Here is a 12,088-nt window from a genome sequence, read left to right as displayed (position 1 = left end):
CTAATATTGTTACTGTCAATTTCTTCCTTCACGTCTGTTAATATTTGATTTACATAGGTGATCCAATTAGGTGATCCAATGTTGGGTGCATACATATTTACAATTGTTATGTTTTGTTGGATTGATCCCTTTATCATTATGTAATGTCCTTATTTGTCTATTACAGTCTTTGTTTTAAAGTTTATCTTATCAAATATAAGTGTTGCTATTCCAGCTTTCTTCTTATTTCCATTTGCCTGGAATACCTTTTCCCATCCCTACACTTTCAGTCTGCGTATGCCTTTAGATGTGAAAGTGAGTCTTTTATAGGCAGCATATATATGGGTCTTGTTTTTGTATCCATTCAGCCACTGTATGTCTTTTGATCAGAGCATTTAGCCCATTTGCATTTAAGGTAATCACTGATCGGTATGTACTTATTGCCAAAATGTTAATTGTTTTTGGTTGTTTTGGTAGTGTTTTGTTCCTTCTTTTGCTCTTTCCTCCTGACTTGATGAGTATCTTTAGTGTTATGATTGGAGTCTCTTTTTTGTTTGTATTGATTATAGGTTCTTGATTTGTGATTACCATGAGGTCCCTACATACAAATGATTTCTGCTCTAAGACCACATCCGTAAGTCCAATTTGTTCATAAGTCCAAGAAGGTTAGCCTAGGCACCCAACTAACACAATCGGCTATGTAGTACTGTACTGTAATAGGTTTATATTACTTTTCACACAAATAATACGTAAAAAACAAACACAAAAAATAAAGAAAACATTTTTAATCTTAGAGTACCTTGAAAACTACAGTAGTACAGTACAACAGCTGGCATACAGGGGCTGGCATCAAGTGAACAGGCAAGAAGAGTTACTGACTGGAGGAGGGAGAGGAGGTGGGAGACAGTAGAGCTGAAGGATCATCAGCAATAGCAGATGGAGGGCAAGCTGCACTTTCACTCATGACTGACGTTCAGTACCAGCGATATCACTGCTGCTTTTACACTTGCTTCCAGACATCCTGGGCTTGAAATAAAGATACTGTACTACTGTACTCTGTACAGTACTATAAAGTACACAAAAGCACAACCACTTGTAGAGGATGCACACATGTGACAATGTACACCAGGCACGTCAGCTAGCTTATGTGATTGGACGTGTGAACACAGGTTTGCATCTCTGAAAGTTTGCAACTCATATGTAGGGGACTTACTGTATAAATATGAATGATTATTTTCAATTGATGAGCTCTTAAGTTCAAACACATTCTAACAACCCTGCACTTTTACTCCCCGCCCCCTCCAGCCATGTTTAATATATTTTACATCATATTTTATATCTTTTTGTTTTGTATTATCCCTTAACTATTTATTTGGGATACCAATTCAGATCATTTCACTATTCACTATTTCACCTATAAAGGTCTTTTAACCTTCCTACTAGCTTTACAAGTGGTTGTACTACTCCTTTGCTGTATGTTTACCTTTACCAATGAGATTTTCCTTTTGTAATTTTAATATTTCTAGTTGTAGTCTTTTCTTTTCCACTTAGAGAAGTCCCTTCAATATTTCTTATAAAGTCAGTTTAGTGGTGCTGAATTCTTAGCTTTTCCTTGTCTATAGAACTCTTTATCTGTCCCTTCAAATCTGAATAACAGCTTGCCAGGTAGAATATTCTTGGTTCTATTATCCTTTTTCCTTTCATCACCTTAAAAATATGTATCATCTAATCTACTGTTGATTCCTTGCAGTGTATTTTTTATTTCAGTTATTATATTCTTCAGCTCTGTTTGGTTCTTTATGTATCCAACCCTTTGTTAAACTTCTGTGTCCCAAGTTCATTGAGCATCTTTATGATTCTTACCTTGAACTCTTTATTGGTAGATTGCTTATCTCAGCTTCATTTAGTTCTTTTTCTGAGATTCTGTCTTGTTCCTTTGTTTGGAACATATTCCTTTGTCTTGTCATTTTGCCTAATTCTCTGTTTATTTCTGTGTATTACATATATTGGTTATGCTTCCAATCCTTGAGAAATGTCCTTAGGTATGAGTCATCTTATGATGCCTGGCAGCACACTTCCCTCTGGTCACCAGAGCTATATGCTATAGGGTACCCCTGTGTGGGCCCTTCAATTGCAGTGGAACCAACTATTTTGGATGTGCTGGTAATGCATGGCTGGCCTCTTGCCCAGTTTGCTACCAGGTTCTGCCTTGTGCAGTGGCTTCCAAGCCACTGATAGGCAGGGCCAGGTCCTGGAGCAGCTGGCTGCGAGGCTCAGGGGGCCCCAGGGCTGGTGACAGCCCACTGGTAGGTATGACCAGGTCCTGGTGTATTGCCCCCAGGGTTGATGCCAGCTTGCTGGTTGGTGGTGCCAGGTCCTGGTGCAGTGGACTGTGTGGCCTGGGGCATGCCAAAGCTATTGTCACCTACTGGTGGGTGGGCAAGTCCCTAGTGCTAATAGGCTAAGAGAGGACTCCAAATGTTACTTGGCAGTACCAGCTTCCTCATGGTAGAACAAGCTCCCAAATACGGATGCAGCCATGTCTATATCCCCAGGGGGGTCACAGTTGTCTCCTGCCTCTCTGTGATGCTTTCCAAAAACAGCAAGTGGGTCTGACCCAGGCCACTTACTTTAAAATTACTGCTTCTTCCCTGAAAGCATGTGAGATTTTGAGTGCACCCTTTAAGAGAGGAGTCTGTTTTGCACAGCCCTCTGGCTCTGACATATACAAGTCCTTCTGGTCTTCAAAGCCAGATGTTCTGGGGAGCCTGTGGTGGGGTTTGTACCCCTTGCTCCTTGGGGAGAACCTCTGAAATTGTGGTTATCCCCTCATTTGTGAATCACCTACCTGGGAGTGTGGGTCTTGACCATATATAGTGTCTCCTCCTCTCTTAGCCATCTCGCTGTGGTGCCTTCTTTAAACCTTTAGTCATGGAAAGTCTTCAGGTCATTCTCATCAACAGTTGCTCTGTATGTCATTGCAGTTTTTCTGTGCCTGTGGGAGGAGGTGGGCTCAGTGTCTTCCTGCTCCTCTTTATGAATGAAGAAACTAAGGCACAGCTCTCCCTCTCCCTCTGGCACATCCACAGTCCCATGTCTGCATGCAGGGAACTATCTGCTGGCTCTGTACTGCTCCCTGTATGATACCCTAGGCTGTGGGCCCTCTGTGGCCCCAGTTACTCTACCAGAAAGATGGCCACACTCACAGTAGTCATGACACAGAATGGTGGATGTTTTAGTACTTCGGATGGAATTCAACCTTTACAGCTTCAAATCTAAAATCAGAAATCTAGTTGGACTAAAAAGCAAAAACCATACATGCAGGGCTTCCCTGGTGGCACAGTGGTTGAGAGTCCGCCTGCTGATGCAGGGGACATGGGTTCGTGCCCCGGTCCCGGAAGATCCCACATGCCGCGGAGCGGCTAGGCCCGGGAGCCATGGTCGCTGAGCCTGCGCGTCCGGAGCCTGTGCTCAACAATGGGAGAGGCCACAACAGTAAGAGGCCCACATACCGCAAAAAAAAAAAACAAAAACAAAAACCATACGTGCAGCAGAAAATTTTAAAAATCAAGTTATTAATAGAAAAAGGTAAACGGTTCTTTCTACCACCAAAAAAAAAAAAAGACTTCATTATTGGGCATAGTGTGGTGGAAGAATTTTAAATAAATTATCAGCAGGAAAAATTGAAAAAGCAAGAATCCAGCAACAACTGGCCAAAATACATAATGATGTAAAGAGACTTCAGCATCAGTTAAAACAAGTGACACTTAGACCTGATTTTGCTGAAAGCTCAGAGAAATAATAGAATAAATGGAAAATGCAATAAGCACTTTTAGATAAGAGCAGAGACTGATATATGAAGAGCTTATTAAAGAAAACAACTAAAACTGAGTTGACTGCCATATCCAGAAAAATTGACATGTGGACTTTGGGTCACTCAGAAATGCAGAGAGCTTTCAGAACAATGTCAAGTAAGGTTCATGTAAAAGTACCATCACATACTCTTCTAGCAGAAATGGTAGATACTGAAAAATTCTTTCAGCAAACAGGAGGGCAACAAGGGCACTGGATGATTTTGATCATCAGACCTTTGTAAAAGTGAGAAACAAACATAAAGAGAAGACAATATTTATGGGAGAAATTCTAGAAACTTATCCTGAAAGAACACAGGATTAAGTGCAGCAACACGAGAAATTATACAAAAATTTCTGACTGTAGAAAAAAAGAAAAAATCTATTCAGAATTGGAATGCTAAAAGCAGCAAAAAAAAAAAGAGGAAATGGTCAAGTTAAAGATAGAGAATATAACTATGCTTTTCCACAATAAACAATAAGATGATGAAAGGAAAAACAGGAACAAAGAAGAATCATAAATTGTCAGTTGAAGCTTGGGAAGAAGAGAAAAGTATCTAAATGTCAATGAGATATGTTTCTCATATTTAAAAGAAGTTAAAAGAAGAAGAAAAGGAAGAGCAAAAGTAGCAGAAGAGCACCAATGCCAGTTTAGACTAAGATTACTATTATTACGTTACATTGAGAAGAAGAATTAAAAAGAGGAAGAACTTGTGAGGCTTGAAAAAGAAATAAGTGAAAAGTCATACAAGGCAGAAAAAGGAAAACTGTTGCCGATGAAATTTTCAGGTTTCAAGAAAGAGATTTACATAAACTTGAACTGAAAATTCTAGATAGACAGGCAAAGGAAAATGTAAAAGTAGAACAAAAAAGACTGGAAAAATTACAAGAAAAGCAAGAAAAGAGTGAAAAAATGTTAGTAGATCCCTCTAGGCTTTACAAAACTTACCAAAGGTTGGAAAGAATGGCCCAAAGATGTAGGATCATCAAGTTCTGGGCCACTGCTTCATGTTTCACATGGGGCTATTCCAATCTGCAGACAAAGAGACTAGAGAAGAATATGAGATAATGAACTTGGCATACAGTTGATGAGAATGTTAATATTCAGTTATTCTGGGAAACACAGTGACAACTATGTTCTTTAAATATCACTAGCCTAATCGATTGATTATTCATTACATTGCATGTGAATTGGGAGATATTACATTCCACACTGACATTGCTGTTATTATTTCCTGTTTATACTAAGAGGGCAGTTAGTTTACAGGTTGGCCTATTACTGATGTCAAAGCTATTTAAATAAGTTTATGTTAGAAACATTATTTCACGTAATGCACAAAACACTTAGAAGATTTTTTTATGGCATATCAAAATTAACTGGGACAATGTTAGAGTGACGTTTCTTAAACCCCTGATTCACAACTTTTAGAACCCGATGTCAGTTAGCTTGAGTCATAGAAATGTAAAGTTCTCTTTTTAGAGTTGTAAAATAAGTTAACACTTTTTCTAAGTTTAACAAACTGGTAGCTTGGCAATTAGTGAACTTTTGTATAACAAGCATTATCTATTTGTTTGAAGAGAAAAAAAAGAAAATGAAAAAGAAAAAAACCTAAGACAGAAAGTTCCCCAAGTCCACAAAGTCATAACAGAGCTGAGATTCAAACCCAGTGTGTCTGGTTCTAGAGTCCATCCTCTTAACCACTATGCAGATTGCTCCCCACAGCAGAAAACTTTAAAGATCTAACGAATATTCTCACGGATTTTGAGAAACTATTACTGCCTTAAAACAAGAAAAGGATGCCCTGAGAAAAGTATAAACAGAGATCTGGAAAGTGCTCTTAGCTGTTAAAAATTTGAATGAGAAAAACAAAACAATAAAAGGACCAGACCACAATATCCTAGTTACCAAAATAGTAGTTGCACAGAAACTGGCTTATGCACCACCCCCAGGGCGACTGGCGCTGTCCCATGGTTATGGAATCAGGTCGCTGCTGCTGCTGCTACCACAAAGGGGCCTGTTGTCACCCAGGCCCCTCAGGTCCCCCACGGGCACAGCTGGTTGCACCGTGCCCCCGACCCCAGGGATTCCTTGTAGTTGCCAAGGGACTCCTCGGCACCAATAAATACGTGACCTTCCATGGTGGAGGCGCTACCCCATGGGACCATCCTTGACTAAGAGGAGCTGGGACTGGGCAATACACGACCCCTCCAGAGGGACCCTGTGGAGATGCACAGCTTCACGCTTCTTCGGTGCAGATGCCCCGTAAGTCCCAGCCGTCAGCTTTGCGAGTGGCTGCGGCCTTTTCAGTCATGCTCCCCCAACTTGCTCGCCACACGCTGTCTTCTTTCCCTGCTTCTCTGGCAAAACACTCCCCAGCAGTAAGTTTTTACCTAGGTGTCGTGTCCTGGGAAATCCAGTCCAAGACAGGAGACTTCAGAGGATACCAGTGTCAGCCTTGCGGAAGCAGCAAAACCACTCTCCCCGAGAGAAGCCAGATCTCGCGGGATCGTGGGAGTTCTCGTGGGATCGCGGGAGTTCTCGTGGGATCGCAGGGCCAGGTGGCGCCCAGGAGGAGAAGTACCCGTGCTCCCGGCGCGATTCCCGGTTCCAGCACCTCTGTCAGGAGCGTGGTCACACCACTCATCAGGCACACCGTAGTGCTCCCAGATGCCGTGGCTCGCTCCTCCTCCGAATCACAGTGCGGCGGCGCCTCTTGTGAGGAGGATCAGACTGGTGTGGGGGAATGGCTCTGGCCCACCGGGCCAGCGCCGGGAGTGAACTGAGCTATCCGCAGCCCCAGGAGCCTTCCAGGACCTGCTGGAAAATGAACGAAGAAGACGGTTCTTTAGACATATCAGCATGAAACTTCGAAGCACCAGATAAAGAAAGATTATAAGAGCTTCATTTGGGAAAAATTTATTTAGAAAGGAGCGAGAATCGGTCTGACATCCGCGGCCCCGGGGGCTAGAAGGCAGAGGAGGGGTGCCTTCGAAGATGACACTCAGCCACACTCCCGGGCAAGGGCAAAAGCAAAGCAAAGCAAACCAGACATACCGACACGGAGAGAATCAGATCATTTGCCCCAAACATACCTTTTTGAAAGAAATTACCTGAGAATGTATACTTCAGGAAAACAAAGGCATAACCAAGAAAAAGGAAGACAGACTCGGGAGACTGATTTCACGGAAGGACAAGAAAGCGAAGTTCTGGGATAACAGGTATGCAGGAGACTAAAGACACAGCCGGCCAGATCTGAGCAGGAGAGTGGAGGTCTGGGGACAAAGGGAGTGCGTGGACTAATAGGAGGTCGAGGCTGAAAATGTGAAGGAGACGATCAAGGCAAGTGATGCAAGGAATCAAGAAAACAGTTCAAAATTTTAGGCAAAGATATATAGGAAAGTCATTATTTAAAAATGAAGGCAATTAGAATCTTGCATAATTTTTTCAACTGAGGTAAAATTGGTAGGTAATATTATATAAATTTCAGGTGTACAATGTTAATTCGACATCAGTATACACTACAAAGTGATCGCCCCCAAAGGTCTAGTCACCTAATGTTGCATAATTTTAAGTAATTGGGGTCAGTAATCCATCTGACCTTGGTGCTTGGGATTGTCCAGCAGTGGCATAGAGGTCATGAAATTGGAGAAGGAAGTAAAATTCCAGCCCACTATTTGGCTCAACTGTGAACAATATTTACAGAGTAATGGTAATATAATGTTTGGTTTTTGGTCTCCATCCTTTAGCATGAAGCTATAAATGAAGCAAGAGATTTGGTTATGGTGGAAAGGTTAAAACGTGTAGTCCAGTGTAGTTGGTGCAAGATGGGAGGTGGAAGGGGAGGGGAAGGGAAGACAGGATCACTCATCTTCTGATCTTACAGAATGGGGAGTTAAGAAATACCGTTGAAGTTTGATGGAAAAAATTTAGAGATTTAATTCTTATTACTTAAAGCTACAAGAATAACCAATAGAAAAATGTGATTAAAAATGATGGATACAAAAGTGAAGAGGAGAAAGAAATGAGGGTTCAGTGAGCCTTATTTTCATCTTTCACATTGGGAAATTGTCTAAATGTGATAAATCATGACTTAGGAATAAAATGATACTATTTAGAGTGATGGAGATAACCAACATAAATAAAGAGGGTGCTTCTGATCTGTGGGGCTCTGGGTGAGAGTCATGAAAGAGAGCAGAGAATTTTCTTAAACTTTCAGAACTGTTTGATTTCCTGTGCATGTCTCACTGTTAGAAAAAAATAAATACAAAAGTATTTCAAAAGCTATCAGCATACAGATGGCAAATTAAATCACAAGAATTTATTAAGTTACTTTGAGATAAAGTGCAGTGAAAAATGAAGAGAGATACCAGGATAGGATCCCAAGGCAAATCAAAAGTTAAAAGGAAGGTGCAAAAAGGGGCACAGGAGGGCAAAAGAGGAAGGCGTTTGTTACCAGGAAGCCGTAGTGGCAGCATGAGAGCAGCTGTGTCTGATGCTGCAGAGGTCAAGCAAGCCCGGTGGGGATGGATGCTCCCACTGGGTCTGGTGACACAGAGGTTGATGGGGGCTGGAGCCAGAGAGCAGTGTGTGGACTAGGGAGGCGAGGCACAGTGGCAGCAGGCTTGGGGGATGCCGAAGTTGGGGGTGAAGGAGAGGAAAGTAGGTGGGTAGCAACCCAACAGTGACACCAGATCAAAGGTCCCTTTTGTAGTGCTCAGGTATAGAGGGAGGAGGACGTGTTTGTGTTCAAAGACTGATGGAAGGGTGGCCCTGACGAGGGAGCAGTTGGAGAGGAAGGATGTGGAAAGGAAGACGCCAGAGAGCAGGGAGCGATTCCGCAGAAGAGGGCACTTCCCCCGACACAGCAGGAGGAAGGAGGGGGCAGGTGATGTACTTACGGTTGGATGCGTTGGGGCAGGAATTTGGGGAAGTGCCTGACTGACAGCTTCTCATTCCTGTGAAGGGAGGAAGAGGCCTGCCCGTCTGTGGAAAGAGAAGAAGCAAGCGCTCTGGCACTCGGTTTGTTTCTGTTACGTGACTTTATTTTTTCAGTGCTCAGCAATCCAGGGCAGAGGCCAAGGCAGGTGGAGGGTTGGCTTCATCCAAGATGGTTTTTTTTTTTAATTTTTATTTTATATTGGAGTATAATTGATTAACAATGTTGTGTTAGTTTCAGGTGTACAGCAAAGTGATTCAGGTATACATATACATGTATCTATTCTTTTTCAAATTCTTTTCCCCAAGATGGGGTTTTGCCAGGTGGTGCAAAAGGTGAATAGGTATTTTCTGGGAGCGCAAGGGGAGGAAGGCAGAGGCAGACCAATTAGTAGAAGAGTAATTCGTCAAAAGCTACATCTGTAAATAGTGAAAAGAATTTCAATTATATAATGCACTAAACCTATTGTTTTTAATGAAAAGCAAGAGGCAAGAGGGTTGTAAGCTGCATTTTGAATAACCTTTCAGGATTTATTAATCTAACTTGGGGCTAGAGGAAAGTCCCGAATGCCCCCTTCTAAAGCTGGGGCAATTGAGGATTCCAGAATGTAGGGATTCTCTCCTATTTAAACTCAGTCTTAGCAGGCAGTAGAGAAGCATTCTAGGGAAATAGGTCCAGACAACAAAGAGATGGGCCCACTGGGTGAAGAGGCCTCATGCGTAGATGCCAATTTGGGCAGAGAAACATTGGACTGCACACTGCTGTGGAACTGCTCCACTGTGATGGGAAAGATGCATGAGAACGTGGACTGTTCTGGAAAAGGGCTTGAGATTACTGGAAGCGGCCAACTGGGCACAGGGCTTTCCTGGCCTCAGCTCTGCTCAGCTTTTCTAGGAGGGCGTTTGGCAGCTCAGGTCCCTTCTACAGGCATCTGGGGGACATAGAGGATGGTGCTGACTCAGGAGGAGAGGTGATGCTGAACTCTGGTCCAAAGTCACCATCTGTTTGCAGAGGCTCCAAGAGCTGCTGTTGACTCAGGTCCTCTAAGAAGGTCTGGAGTCAGGATTCTCAGGCAGGAAAACCAAGGGCTCCCCATGCTGGGGTGTGCTGGGAGATGCAGGGCACTTCTGTGGAGACAGAGGTGAGCAGTGGTGGGTGCCGCTGCCGTGCACCACAAATGGACCTGACCCAGGTCTACGATTGGAGACAAATTCCAGAGTCTTCTTTGTTTGCTGCTGTTGCTGGCAGGCTCGGAGCAGCATCCAGCAACACTGCACTGACCTGTGCTTTCTGTACTAGAAGTGAGGCTGAGAGGAGGAGGAGAGTTTGGGGGGGTTCTAAGTGACTCCGGATGACGGAACTACCAGAGGACTGTGTGACAGTGTCAGCATGGTGCTTGGCGGGTGCTGGGATGGCTGCTTGGTCGTGGACTGTAGCATCGCTCCTTTCCCTCTCAAGGACATACAGAGATATGTGTTCCCTTGTTTGCTCCTTCCTTCACTTATTCATCTCAACATTTGTTTAGGATTTTTTCTGTGCACTGTGCTGGAAACCAGAGATGGAAACCCTAATAAAGACAAGGTCCTTATTCAGGAAGGCTCAGGGTCTGGTTCCTTTCTCCTGAACCTCTACAGTACTTTACCTGGGTCTCCTTTGAAATGTTTATCTCCCTTCACTTTGAACTATAGTTGTCAACTTAAATGTCATCTCTTCTCCTGGGCTTTTGGCCAGAATTTGCGAAATGGCTATGGTGGGTCCATTTGACCTGCAGATATGTTTTTTCTTTTTTACCTCATATACAACGTAAAAACAAAACAACTTGAGATCACTTACCCCATATGAAATTTAGTAGACTTCACGAAAATTTTGGGTTTCTGACTTAAAATATCAGATCTGCAGTGCTGGGTGCAGTTTCCCACATCTGGAGCTGACTGATGGCTGTGATTTCAGCAGAGCTTGTGCTTTCCAGGACACCTCATCCCCACCTCATGGCTCTGCCCACCAATGATACCTTTTTGCCTCTGGAAGTCTAGAGACTAGTAGGAAAATGTGATTGAAGCTTAAGTGGGAGTCCATAAGAACTTGGATGGCTTTGAGTGGTGGCTGGGAAAAAAAAAGAAGGGTAGAACACAGGAAACAAAGTGCACAGGAAGACTTTTCAAGATTCGGTGACTACTCCAGTATGGCTTGATAGGAATAGGAGTTGTGACCTTAAGTGGCTGGGCAGTGGTGATGTTTATAGCGAGCATGGCTGGTGGCCAGTCAGGTGCCCTACATCAGATCATATCAATACATCTGTGCCCAGTTGCTTTGAGAGCTGGCTATAACTACTCCCAGTTGCCTTCTTCTCCAGAAGATTGCCATCTGCTAAAAGAAAGGGAGCATAAACGTTGATAGGGGCATGCTGTGCTCACGGGGACACAGCAGCCCATGGTCAGTGATAACTCACGTGCACATCCAAAACTCAGTCTTTGTGGCCTCGGGGGGAATCAACTCACTGGTACAATTAATGCTGCAGAGCTCCCCACAGATCAGGCCGCAGCTGGGCCCCACCTGGTACCACAGCCTTATCAAATAGCTCCTTCATCCGCTGTATCTCGCTGACTCCTTTTATCCAAAGATACTGTCTCAATAAATCAAGAACCACGGTCTCAGCAAATCATGTACTTTTGGGGAACCCAGCCTTAGATCGTGTTTATAACAGAATGATGTAGGTTAAAACTGGGAAATGGCTCGTGATGGGGGGGATAAGATCCAGGGCTCCTCCCCTAGGGATTCTTTCACGGTCATGGTTTTCTCTCTCGTTGGGCACCACAGGGCCAGCACACACAAAGTGAGCAGCACAGTTAATTCTGTTTGTCAAATGAATTTGATCTGGAGCCTGTTGAGTGGGAGGAGACCACAGGACGTCCAGGGTAAGATATGGAACCTGGCACTGCAAAGTCGTTGTGGCTGCATATTTAGGTCTTTCAAAGGGACGGGAACAATTCAAGAAAGAGGCGGTAATCAGTGTCAAGCGCGAATCAAGTCTTCATTTTTTCAATGTAAAGGAGCTGGCATTTGTCTTTACCTCAGTTAGGTACATAACCCCAGTTAGTCTAGATCAGTGATTTTACGATCCCTTAGTAATGTTTAGGCAAAATCCCAGTTAGTGAGTTTTGTTCATTGCTAGTAGGTAGGTCTAGTGGAAAGGATTAACATTTGATTGGGGAGGAAGTTAATGGATTCTGTTTATGTCTTCTGTATTCTATTGCCAAACAATTGAGTGAGCCACCCGATCTTCTTTTAGAACAAGGGAGCGCAAAATAAATAAAATAATAA

At 43.3% G+C, this 12,088-nt stretch overlaps 1 long non-coding RNA gene across 1 annotated transcript; it reads right to left on the bottom strand.

The window, feature by feature from the left end:
• Nucleotides 1-800: 800 nt before the first annotated feature.
• LOC308626073 lies at nt 801-6,307 on the bottom strand. The gene is made up of 5 exons (XR_014017196.1): nt 6,222-6,307; nt 4,780-4,878; nt 3,186-3,254; nt 2,828-2,974; nt 801-1,005 (listed from the first exon to the last, which is right to left on the bottom strand). It is a non-coding gene; the product is annotated as an uncharacterized lncRNA (long non-coding RNA).
• Nucleotides 6,308-12,088: the final 5,781 nt, after the last annotated feature.

Source organism: Mesoplodon bidens, assembly GCF_964165515.1.
Source record: "Mesoplodon bidens genome assembly, chromosome: 12".
In the NCBI taxonomy this organism is placed as follows: Eukaryota; Metazoa; Chordata; class Mammalia; order Artiodactyla; family Ziphiidae; genus Mesoplodon; species Mesoplodon bidens.
The sequence above is the reverse complement of the archived record's forward strand: the minus strand, read 5'-3'. Positions and strand labels throughout refer to the sequence as shown.